The 13,576-nt window shown below is 42.8% G+C and overlaps 1 protein-coding gene across 1 annotated transcript in view; it reads right to left on the bottom strand.

Annotated features, from left to right (window-relative positions):
• The window catches only part of LOC129817521 (protein 4.1-like), a 96,991-nt gene extending 84,850 nt beyond the window's left edge, over positions 1-12,141 (bottom strand). Inside the window, exon 1 of the mRNA XM_055872856.1 lies at positions 12,006-12,141. The gene's annotated coding sequence lies outside the window, so the exon portion shown is untranslated. The remainder of the gene's footprint in view (positions 1-12,005) is intronic.
• Positions 12,142-13,576: the final 1,435 nt, after the last annotated feature.

Below are 13,576 nucleotides of genomic sequence, written 5' to 3'. Positions count from 1 at the left end.
GGTTTGAGGGCCAGATTGGGAATTTAGCCAGGACACCGGGGTTAACACCCCTACTCTTACGATAAGTGCCATGGGATTTTTAATGACCTCAGAAAGTCAGGACACCCGTTTAACGTCCCATCCGAAAGACAGCACCCTACACAGGGCAGTGTCCCCAATCACTGCCCTGGGGCATTGGGATATTTCTTTTAGACCAGAGGAAAGAGTGCCTCCTACTGGCCCTCCAACACCACTTCCAGCAGCATCTGGTCTCCCATCCAGGGACTGACCAGGACCAACCCTGCTTAGCTTCAGAAGCAAGCCAGCAGTGGTATGCAGGAACCTACCAGGTACAATGCCAAATCTGTAAACATGGGCACCCTCGTAGATATCATCCTAACCAACTTGCCCTCCAAATACACCTCTGCTGTCTTCAACCAAGATCTCAGCGATCACTGCCTCATTGCCTACATCCGTAATGTGTCTGCGGTCAAACACCACCCCTCATCACTGTCAAACACTCCCTAAAACACTTCAGCGAGCAGGCCTTTCTAATTGACCTGCCCCGGGTATCCTAGAAGGATATTGACCTCATTCCTTCAGTAGAGGATGCCTGGTTGTTCTTTAAAAAGTGCCTTCATCACAGATCTTAAATAAACGTGCCCCATTCAAAAAAAAAATGAACCAGGAACAGATATAGCCCTTGGTTCACTCCAGACCTGACTGTCTTTGACCAGCACAAAAACATCCTGTGGCGTACTGCATTAGCATCGAATAGCCCCCGTGATATGCAACTTTCAGGGAAGTTAGGAACCAATATACACAGGCAGTTAGGAAAACTGAGGATAGCTTTTACAAAACAGAAATGTGCATCCTATAACAAACAAGTTCTGGGACACTAAAGTCCAAGGAGAATAAGAGCACATCGCAGCTGCCCACTGCACTGAGGCTAGGAAACACTGTCACCGCCAATAAATCCACTATAATTAAGAATTTCAATAAGCATTTTTCTTCGGCTGGCCATGCTTGCCACCTGGCTACCCCGGTCAACTGCCCTGCACCCCCCACAGCAACTCGCCCAAGCCTCCCCCACCCAAATTCAGATAGCTGATGTTCTGAAAGAGCTGCAAAATCTGGACCCCTACAAATCAGCCGGGTTGGACAATCAGGACCCTCTCTTTCTAAAATTAGCTGCCGAAATTGTTGCAACCCCTCTTACTAGCCTGGTCAACCTCTCTTTCGTATCGTCTGAGATTCCAAAAGTTTGGAAAGGTGCCACGATCATCGCCTTCTTCAAAGGGGGCAACACCCCAGACCCAAACTGCTACAGACCTATATCTATCCTACCTTTCTAAGGTCTTCGAAAGTCAAGTTAACAGATTACCGACCATTTCGAATCTCACCATACCTTCTCTATGCAAACTAGTTTCAGAGCTGTCATGTGTGCACCTCAGTCACGCTCAAGGTCCTAAACGATATCATAACCGCCATCGATAAGAGGCATTACTGTGTAGCCGTATTCGTCGACCTGGCCAAGGCTTTCAACTGTCAATCACCACATTCTTATCGTTAGACAACAGCCTTGGCTTCTCAAATGACTGCCTCGCCTGGTTCACCAACTACTTCTCAGAAAGAGTTCAGTGTGTCAAATCGGAGGGCCTGTTGTCCGGACCTCTGGAATTCTGAGGGTGCCACAGGGTTCAATTCTCGGGCCAACTCTTTCCTCTGTGTACATCAATAATGTTGCTCTTGCTGCTGGTGATTCTCTGATCCTGATCCACCTCTATGTAGACAACACCATTCTGTATACTTCTGGTCCTACATTGGACACTTAACTAACCTCCAGACGAACTTCAAAGCCATAACTCTCCTTCCGTGGCCTCTGCTCTTAAATGCACGCTCTTCAACCGATCGCTGCTGTGCACCTGCCCGCATCACTACTCTGGACGGTTTCGAATTAGGTATTTCTAGTTATCCACATATTCTAGGTGTCTGGTTAGACTGTAAACTCTCCTTCCAGACTCACATTAAGCATCTCCAATCCAAAAGTAAATACAGTATTGGCTTCCTATTTCGCAACAAAGCCTCCTTCACTCATGCTGCCAAACATACCCTCGTAAAACTGACTATCCTACCGATCCTTGACTTTGGTGATGTCATTTACAAAATAGCCTCCAACACTCTACTCAAACTGGATGCAGTCTTATCACAGTACCATCCGTTATGTCACCAAAGCCCCATAATATACTACCCACCACTGTGACCTGTACGCGCTCGTTGGCTGGCCCTCGCTTCATACTCGGCGCAAAACCCACTGGCTCCAGGTCGTCTATAAGTCTTTGCTAGGTAAAGCCCCGCCTTAGCTTAGCTCACAGGTCACCATAGCAGCACGCAGCCGTAGCGCTCGTTCCAGCAGGTCTCTCTCACTGGTCACCCTCAAGCCAATTCCTCGTTTGGTCGCCTTTCCTTCCAGTTCTCTGCTGCCAATGATTGGAACGAACTGCAATTATTATTATTTTTTTAAATAAAATCACTGAAGCTGGAGACTTCGATCTCCCTCACTAACTTTAAACATCAGCTCACAGAGCACTGCACCTAGGCCATCCAACTACCTCATCCCCATACTGTATTTATTTATCTTGCTCCTTTGCACCCCAGTATCTCTACTTGCACATATCACTCCAGTGTTTAATTAGTATATTGTAATTACTTCGCAACCATGGCCTATTTATTGCCTTACCTTTCTTATCTTACCTCATTTGCACACACTGTATATAGACTTTTTCTACTGTATGTTTGTTCATTCCATGTGTAACTGTTGTTGTATGTGTCAAACTGCTTTGCTTTATCTTTGCCAGGTCGCAGTTGTAAATGAGAACTTGTTCTCAACTAGCCTACCTGGTTAAATAAAGGTGAGAAAAAGAAAATACATTAAAAAAATAAGTTGACCAGGGAACTCTAGCAGGGCAGAAATTTGACAAACTGACTTGTTGGAAACTTGGCGTCCTATGACGTGTCACTGAGCTCCTCAGTAAGGACATTCTACTGCCAATGTCAGTCTAGGAAGACTGCATGGCTGTGTGCTCGATTTTATAAACCCGTTTGCAACGGTGTAGCTGAAATAGTCAAATCCACACATTTGAAGGGGTGTCCACATGCTTGTGGACAGAGGGCTCCAGAGGAGCATATAACTAGGATGGATTGAAGAACACCTGTGCCTCAGCCTTCACTAATTGTTGTGCAAATTCAAAAGCTGTATTTCATTAAACTAATGTTTCCCAACTTTGAAACCTACATCTAAGACATAATAAATACATATAAATAAAATCTTGCAGCAAAATCCCTTACCATGGGGCAAAACACTTGTGTATCGTCACAACTAAAAATGCAACAAGTGGAACTCAACGTCCCAGGGGTGCTGTAAATTTGTAAAGAATGCAACTTTATTTTTTCTAAGACAAATGTGCCTAGATTCCAAGACAAGTATAATTTGATCCAAATTACCTCTGCCTTACTGACATGGCAAGACCTTGCTGCAAAATTGGACTCTGCAGATAATCTCTTTTTAACTATGTTTGGTAGGGTGCCAAGCCACAGCCACCCAATTAAGGGGAATTCTCCCCCCCCCCCCCCCCCCCCCCCCCCCCCCCCCCCGGTGCTGTTTCAAAGCAGGACACTTGCTAGGAGATAGGAAACTCCCCCTTTCCTCAGTAATGAGCAGAAAATTGCATTTATTGTGCCATTCAAAGGGCTGGTAGTGCAGCTTCTGAGATAAGCTGCGACATGGTGGCGTACTACTAGTCACGGTTGAATTTTATTTAGCTCCATCTATGAACCCAACTTGTTGCAAACGAGTATAGTTGAGAGAATTGTATGGCGCTTTGAAGGTGAAGGAATCAAAAGCCTTGTGTTGGATTGGAAAGGTCATCTTTGAAAATTGCTCAATATGAAACTGAGAATCAACAGAGTTGGTGTTGCACAGAGTTTGCGATCTTTATTTGTTGAGTGATTCCATAAGAGCCTAAACCACTGTGACAATCCCTGTGGAAAAACAGTGGCCAAGGCAGGAAGTCGGGAGCACAGTACTCTAAAAGCGGGATGTTCCCATAACCCTTCCGAATGGTTAAGCAATCTCTCACAGTGGGCAGCAGAATTAGGAGACTGAGTGACACGTAGAGTGGTCTGTTCCAACAGGAAGCTCACCACAAGACCCAATGTTGGAGTAAATCCCCACCTCACTTTTGTCCAATCACAATCTGAGGTACTTACCTGTAGTGACAGTATGAGGCTGACATTTCAGAGCTCTGGTATTTCTTTCTCTTTTACAACAATTTAGAATTGGCATATCAGTGTTCGATCTGACAGCTGGCAATGTGCCAATATTTGAATGGTTAGTGAGACTACTCAGAAAGTAAAGTTGAAAACCTGTTCAACAGGGGTCTTACTGAATTCTACATTTAGCCTACAACACAGATAAGTCCAAACACAACTAACAAGTGGGGGGAAGCAGGATCAGTGAAGAGGACTGCACACATGACTACACAATGTCATTGATGGTAAAGTACACAGAAGATGGAACACGTTTACAGTCCTTCTGAGGTACTGAACAGAGGAAAGGGGACAGTTGCCACCTCATACCATCGATGTAATTTGAAAGAAACTCATGCTCTTTGCCTGAAATAGTCTAACAAATACCCTATGCTGTAGCTTCTGGCTCACCCTCCCATACACTATAGAGACGTTTCAATGTCTTAAAGCTAATGGACCATTAGCTAAGTGTTAACCCTAAGCCACAGTCACAGGCTAAATCCTATACAGCATGATTCCAGTTTAAATTATTATATACTTGTAAATGTTAGTACTGCATGTGGTCAAAGACATACAGTACCAGTCAAAAGTTGACACCAACTCATTCAAGGATCTTTCTGTATTCTTACAATTTACTACATTGTAGAATCATAATGAAGCCAAAACTATGAAATCACACATGGAATCATGTCGTAATTAAAAAGTGTTGAATCAAAGTAGCCACCCTTTGCCTTGATGACAGCTTTGCACACACTTGGCATTCTCTCAACAAACTTCATGAGGTAGTCACCTGGAATGCATTTCATTTAACAGGTGTGCCTTGTTAAGTTACTTTGCGAAATGCATTTCCTTCTTAATGCGTTTGAGCCAATCAGTTGTGTTGTGACAAGGAAGGGGTGGTTATACAGAAGAAAGCCCTATTTAGTAAAATGTACTATTGTAGTAAGCTAATAATGCTATATTGCGTTTTCGCTTTAAACACTTAAAAAAAAAAAACGGAAATATTGGCTGGATTCACAAGATGTTTGTCTTTAATTTGCTGTACACCATCGATTTTTCAGAAATGTTTTATGATGAGTATTTGGGTATTCCACGTTGGTCTCTATAATTACTCTGGCTGCTTCGGTGCTATTTGTGACGGTAGCTGTGATGGTAGCTGCAATGTAAAACTGATTTATAGCTCAGATATGCACATTTTTCAAACAAACCATAGATTTATTGTGTAACATGTTATAAGACTGTCATCTGATGAAGTTGTTTCTTGGTTAGTTTGGTTGGTTCTTGGTTAGTTAGGTTGGTTCGTGCATGCTACCTGTGCTGAGAAAGAAATGTCTGCTTTTTTGTATTTGGTGGTGAGCTAACAAATATACGTGGTGTTTTCGCTGTAAAACATTTTTAAAATCGGACATGTTGACTGGATTAACAAGATGTTTATCTTTAATTTGCTGTATTGGACTTGTTAATGTGTGAAAGTTAAATATTTCTCAAAAATATTTTTTCATTTCACGCTCTGCCTTGTCAGTGGAATGTGGGAGGAGTTCCCGGGGCTACACAGGTTAATGTTAGATCCCTCACTTCCAAGGCAGTTATAGTCAATGAACTAATCAATGATCATAATCGTGATGTGATTGGCCTGACTGAAGGATGGCTCAAGCCTGATTAATTGACTGTGTTAAATGAGGCCTCTCCTCCTGGTTACACTAGTGACCATATCCCGCGCATCCCAGAGGTGTTGCTAACATTTACGATACCAAATTTCAATTTACAAAAAAAAAAAAAAAAAAAAAAAAAAAGCCTGCGTTTTCATCATGAAATCTAAGCAGCCAACTCAATAAATTTTTATAGCTACTGTTTACAGGCCTCCTGGACCATATACAGCGTTGCTCACTGAGTTCCTATCGGACCTTGTAGTCATGGCAAATATTTTACTTTTTGGTGACTTCAATATTCACATGGAAAAGTCCACAGGCCAGCTCCAAAAGGATTTCGGAGCCATCAACTCTATTGGTTTTGTCCTACATGTCTCAGGACCTACTCACTGCCACAGTCATACGCTGGACCTAGGTCATTTTGCAGGGCTCTGGCAGTGCACCTCCTTGCACTAAGGCGGAGGTACCGGTCCTGCTGCTGGGTTGTTGCCCTCCTACGGCCTCCTCCACGTCTGATGTACTGGCCTGTCTCCTGGTAGGGACTCCATGCTCTGGACACTACGCTGACCGACATAGCAAACCTTTTTGCCACAGTTCGCATTGATGTGCCATCCTGGATGAACTGCACTACCTGAGCCACTTGTGTGGGTTGTAGACTCCGTCTCATGCTACCACTAGAGTGAGAGCACCGCCAGCATTCAAACGTGACCAAAACATCAGCCAGGAATCATAGGAACTGAGAAGTGGTCTGTGGTCACCACCTGCAGAATCACTCCTGTTTTGGGGGGTGTCTTGCTAATTGCCTATACATTTCCACCTTTTGTCTATTCCATTTGCACAACAGCATGTGAAATGTATTGTCAATCAGTGTTGCTTCCTAAGTGGACAGTTTGATTTCACAGAAGCGTAATTGACTTGGAGTTACATTGTGTTGTTTAAGTGTTCCCTTTATTTTTTTGAGCAGTGTACATACATTTATATTTCTAATTTAAAAAAATTTAAAAAAAATCAGTTAAGGCTAGGGCTGATTAAGGTTTTACTGCTAACCTACAAAGCATTACATGGGCTTGCGCCTAACCATCTTTCCAATTTGGTCCTGCCGTACATACCTACACGTACGCTACGATCACAAGACGCAGGCCTCCTTATTGTCCCTAGAATTTCTCCAATTGAGCTCCATTTTAATGGAATGGTCTGCCTATCCATGTGAGAGACGCAGACTCGGTCTCAACCTTTAAGTCTTCATTGAAGACTCCTTTCTTCAGTAGGTCCTATGATTGAGTATAGTCTAGCCTAGGGGTGTGAAGGTGAACAGAAAGGCACTGGAGCGAAGAACCACCCTTGCTATCTCTGCCTGGCCAGTTCCTCTCTCTCCACTGGGATTCTCTGCCTCTAACCCTAATACGGGGGCTGAGTCACTGGCACTCTTCCATGCTGTCCTTAGGAGGGGGGGGCGGCATGATCTTCCTGTCCAGCTTGGTGCCCCCCTCGGTTTGGTGCCATGGGAGAGATCGTCGTGGGCTATACTCAGCCTTGTCTCAGGGTAGGAAGTTGGTGGTTGAAGATATCCCTCTAGTGGTGTGGGGGCTGTCCTTTGGCAAAGTGGGTGGGTTTATATCTGGCCTGGTTGGCCCTGTCCGGGGTGTGGTATAGTGTCTCTCTCCGTCAGCCCTAGGACCATGCCTCAGGACTACATGGCCTGATGACTCCTTGCTTTCCCCAGTCTACCTGGTCGTGCTGCTGCTCCAGTTAACTGTTCTGCGGCTATAAAACCCAGACCTGCACACTGGATGTGCTACCTTGTCCCAGATCTGCTGTTTTCAACTCTCTACCGCACCTGCTGCCTCTTACTCTGAATGCTCGGCTATGAAAAGCCAACTGACATTTATTCCTGAGGTGCTGACCTGTTGCACCCTCTACAACCACTGATTATTATTATCAAACTCTGCTGGTCATCTATGAACATCTTGGTCATGTACTTCTACAATCTCAACCCGGCACAGCCAGAAGAGGACTGGCCACCCCTCAGAGCCTGGTTCCTCCAGGTTTCTTCCTAGGGAGGTTTTCCTAGCCACTGTTCTTCTACATCTGCATTGTTTGCCGTTTTAGGCTAGGTTTCCGTATAGCACTTTGTGACATCGGCTGATGTAAAAAGGGCTTTAAATAAATGTGATTGATTGATAAATTAGTGTTACCAGCCTCAAATTGCAGCCTAAATAACTGCTACAGAGTTCAAGTAACAGAGACATCAACATCAACTGTTCAAAGGAGATTGCGTGAGTCAGGCATTCATGGTCGAATTTCTGCAAAGAAACCACTTCTAAAGGACACCATTAAAAAGAAGAAACTTGCTTGGGCCAAGAAAAACAAGCAATGGACATTAGACCAGTGGAAATCTGTCCTTTGGTCTGACGACTTCAAATTTGCGATCTTTGGTTCCAACCACTGTGTCTTTGAGATGCAGAGTAGGTGAACGGATGATCGCCGCATGTGTGGTTCCTCTGTGAAGCATTGAGGTGGTGGTGCGATGGTGACACTGTCTGATTTGTTTAGAATTCAAGGCACACTTAACCAGCATGGCTACCACAGCATTCTGCAGCAATATGCCATCCCATCTGGTTTGCGCTTAGTGAGAGTATCATTTTTTTTTCAACAGGACAATAATCCAAAACACACCTCCAGGCTGTGTAAGGGCTATTTGACCAAGGAGAGTGACGAGTGCTGCATCAAATGACCTGGCCTACACAATCACCCGCCCTCAACTAAATTGAGATGGTTTGGACAGAGTAAAGGAAAAGCAGCCAAAAAGTGCTCAACATGTGTGAACTTCTTCAAGACTGTTGGAAAAGCATTCCTCATGAAGCTGGTTGAGAGAATGCAAAGCTGTCAAGGCAAAGGGTGGCTATTTTGAAAGGCTACTTTGATTTGTGTAACACTTTTGGTTACTACATGATTCCTTGTGTTATTTCATAGTTGAGGCCTTCAGTATTATTCTACAATGTAGAAAATCGTAAAAATAAATTAAACCCCTTGAATGAGTAGGTGTGTCCAAACTTTTGACTGGTACAGTATGTCAAAGAAAGAAATCTTGAAGCTGCAGGAGCATTGGCCAGGGGATAGATAATAGTACAGCAGTTATCAGCATCAATTCCTTAAAACAAATAATACATAATTTGGTGGGTGCTTGTAGTTGTCCTATTTCACACATGTACAAGTGTGTATTCATGTGTGAATTGGAAATGTGCTTTTTGCATATCTTAACTCTCCCTGAGACACCCACGTAGAGTGGGGTCACAGCCAGGGTCAACCATCATCAACTGTGACCCTGGAGCAATTAGGGTTAAGTGCCTTGCTCAAGGGCACATAACATGTTTCCCTTGTCGGCTCTGGGATTCAAACTGGAGCCCAAGAAACCTCAAGCAAGTCTGTATTTCTCTAGATTGTGTCCAGTGTGACCCAAAAGCCCCAGAAACAAAAACCAGGATTTGTTGTACCATAACTTCCCATTGAGAGGTTTAACAATTAAGTGTGCCATGAAGACTGTGTTCAACTCTGTGCCACAGGAACATGGCATTCTTTCTAGTAAGTGGCCTAGTCGATCCCTGCTGGTTAATTAAAAAGAGAATTCTAGACTTATTTACTAATAAAGCTCAATAAACTCAAATAGTTGACTGTTCAACAATTCAACCAGGGAACCCACCCACACTCAATATACCAACTACCAAACCTACGGCCCTCTCTGACAAGGCACCAGCAACTTCACACAATAACTCACTGTCCAGTGTACTGCCATGCTACCCACCGTCTAATTATGAGATAAGCAACCCCAAAACAATTAACCATGTCTCATTAGGCCGTCTGACACAAGCCACAATGAGGCACTGTGTTCACTTTCATCCATTCAAACAAATGAACTTGCAAGTAATTTGCAGACAAGTCATGAAGCATGATTTAGCATTGCATCTCATAAATATCTCAAGAGTATACTCTAAATGATGTTTAGGCCCAATGCTTGCTGGCATTATAGAGCACCATTTAACATCAAACACTCTCCTCCTGCAAGCATGCCAAGTTTAATGTGTGCGAGTGAGAGAACACTGGGTCACCTGATGAACGTATATGACCGTCACATCAACGTATATGTACTACTGGGAAGCACACCTCAAAGCAGATTTCCCATAGTCTGGATTGCCATTGTGTAACCCATTTCATTCAGATGGACCCAAATTAAAATGATAGGGTCATGTGGATGGGTAACTAACTATAGGCAACATTTCAGCCTGTAATTACAACAATATGATTCAGGGAATAACTAAACTGCAACATAAGCACAATTTCTGACCATGATAGCATGTATTCAAATATTAGTTGTTGCAACTATGTGGGCTACAAGGGAGTTTAAAACTCAACACGTGCCTGCTGCTTTTATTTTAAGACATCTAAAGCCTTTTCTTTACTGCAGGAATTGACAGACACACATGGATTATGGTTTAGGTTAAAGGGAGATGGCAGGTGGGGGCTACCACTATAGTTATGCTATGGGTGAGGTTTAAATTACACTTGGCTCACTTCCAATGCAGCTTGTTCTGCCACAAGTGAGCCATCCCCTTGAGCTGAAGGCAAGTCATCTGTCATTGCATGCTATGGATTTGGTTGGAAGTGTCAAACAGAGACCAGAGAGGGATGGGAGAGACAAAAATGTTTAATTACTCAACGTTCCAGATTCATGATCTTACCAAGTTACAAAACGATCACAAAACATCAGTTACTACTTTAGTTTAGTAGCCGTCCATCCTACAGCCACAACAAAATAAAGATTGTGCCAGGAGTGGCCACAAGAGTACAGCAATGTAACAATTGCTATACACAATGTAACACATGGACATTTTAGAAAGCATAGCGTTTGTAATCAGCTAACTTGCCTTGCTTTCTGCTTGCTAGTGAAATCAAACAAACACTTTGGCAGTGGGTCGCTGACCGTACATGCCGTTTCTGCAATCATGACTCCTTTCGAAAGTTTGAGGATTTGAGTGAGTCACTAAAGAAAACCAAGTCACGAATTGATAACCTGTTTATTCAATGCGCCATGTCTAACTCCAACTTTTTAAGCCGATCGTCGTTAACGTTGGCTAACAAGCAACAATATGGCATCTCATAAAATCTCGATGTAACAAGTGCAGTATCCGCTCGTGAATTGGGCTGCTAACATTGGCACTCTTGCTTTAAGTATTCTCTGCGAGCTATATAGGTGGTATAATTTACTCCACTGAAACTTAACCTAGTTGGGCATATCCTGAAACACATAGTTAAATCGACAATTATTAACGTTAGCTAGAGAAACTTGCAGGAGCTTCCAACACAAGGTAATGGGGGCGGGGCGCAACCAATGCACAGATGGTTTTACAAAATGATTGAGGATTAGCTACCCCTTGTTCACATTGTTACGGCACGAATGATGCACTAGTCAAATGTAGCGAGCAAGCCAGCTAGCTGTCTTTTGTAAATTGTTTGGTAGCACTTGAGAACCAAGTCACTAATTGACAGGCATTGATTTTAAAATTAGCCAGCTAACTTAACCAGTATCGCTGCTTGAGACCTCTAACGCCCAGAAATAAAGCTCTGGTTCAAACTCTCATTCACCAGTTCTGCACGCGTTATAGTATCAAAATACCTTTGTTGATCACCCAATATGGAGTTTCGCTGAGCAACTACTGGTATCATCATTTACACTTGTTACGGCCGGTAATTAACATCCAAAAAGGTGTCGATAACGTTAAACATTAACAAGCAACCGAGAAAAAGGCCTATTCTGCAAGGAACAGTTGGAGATGCTCCAATACTTTTTAAAAAGTTAGTTAACTGCATGGCTTGCTAGCTTACCAGTTAACTAGTTACAAGCGAAAACAAGTTTGAAATGTTTGATAACGTTACCACATAGCATTGCTAACTATCTAGCAGGCTACAATGATGGAAGTAACGTTTTAAAATAACTGGATTTATTTACCTTACTTTTATCGTTCTACCAATTGTGTGCAAATTAGGTAGCACCATAACGTTAAATCAACGTACCTGATGCAGTTCAGATGAAATAAGAAAAGCTTTTACAACGTGGTCTCGTAAAAATGTGCTCTGGTGAACCTAAAATTGAAATTCCCAGACCAAAATCTGTCTGGGAGAAGATCCAACTGTCGATAATACACTAACTCCACCCAGCAAAGAAATACATGTGCCTCTCCAATTTAATTGGCTTGGGCATTTCACACGTATCAGAGAATGCATTGTGATTGGTTCCTCTACCAGTCTGTAAAAGTCGGCGTTTTCTATTGGTGGCCTAAAATTATTTGCATGTTGAGTTGGGGTGGTGAAGTGGCTCCCACTACTGAAAATATATTGTAATTGAAATGATTTTCCGTTTACAGTAGTATCCAATGATATTTGGTTGAAATATTGCCTTTCAGTTTCATTTGGAAATCACTGTGGAGCAGAAACAACACAGGATCATTTTTATCTGAACAGACTAAACATTATTTAATTTTTTAAATAGGCTCAATTTAGTATCACAGAGTCATGTGTTCCAAGTTCAACAACAGCAGCATCAGATGACTTACAGTACCAGTCAAAAGTCTGGACACACTCACTGATTCAAGGGTTTTTCTTTATTTTTGCTATGTTATACATTGTGGAATAATAGTTTGGACATCCAAACTATGAAATAACACATATGGAATCATGTAGTAATTGTGTGCACATTTCAACCAAAAAAGTGTTCAACAAATCAAATATATTTTATAGTTGAGATTCTTCAAAGTAGCCACCCTTTGCCTTGATGACAGCTTTGCACACTCTTGGGTCTCTCAATCCGCTTCATGAGGTAGTCACTTATATTTCAATTAACAGGTGTGCCTAGTTAAAAGTTAATGCGTTTTAGCCAATCAGTTGCGTTGTGACAAGGTAGGGTTGGTATACAAAAGATAGCCCTATTTGGTAAAATACCAAGTCCATATTATGACAAGAACAGCTCAAATAAGCAAAGAGAAATGACAGTCCATTATTACTTTAAGACATGAAGGTCAGTCAATCCGGAATATTTCGAGAACTTTTTAAGTTTCTTCAATTGCAGTTGCAAAAACCATCAAGCGCTATGATAAAACTGGCTCTCATGAGGACCGCCAAAGGAAAGGAAGGCCCAGAGTTACCTCTGATGCAGAGGATAAGTTCATTAGTTACCAGCCTCAGAAATCGGCAATTAACTGCACCTCAGATTGCAGCCCAAATAAATGCTTCATGGAGTTCAAGTAACAGACACATCTCAACATCAACTGTTCAGAGGAGATTGTGTGAATCAGGCCCTCATGGTCAAATTGCTGCAAAGAAACCTCTACTAAAGGACACCAATAATAAGAAGAGACTTGCTTGGGCCAAGAAACATGAGCAATGGACATTAGACAGGTGGAAATCTGTGTCTTTGTGAGAGGCAGAGTAGGGAAACGTACGATCTCCGTAAATTTGGTTCCCACCGTGAACCAAATGGAAGAGGATGTGCGATGGTGCTTTGCTGGTGACACTGTCTGTGATTTATTTAGAATTCAAGGCACACTTAACCAGCATGGCTGCCACAGCATTCTGCAGCAATACGCCAT

The sequence above is a fragment of the Salvelinus fontinalis genome, chromosome 20, assembly GCF_029448725.1.
Source record: "Salvelinus fontinalis isolate EN_2023a chromosome 20, ASM2944872v1, whole genome shotgun sequence".
In the NCBI taxonomy this organism is placed as follows: domain Eukaryota; kingdom Metazoa; phylum Chordata; class Actinopteri; order Salmoniformes; family Salmonidae; genus Salvelinus; species Salvelinus fontinalis.
Note: the sequence above shows the minus strand (reverse complement) of the source record. Positions and strands in the feature narration are given on the sequence as shown.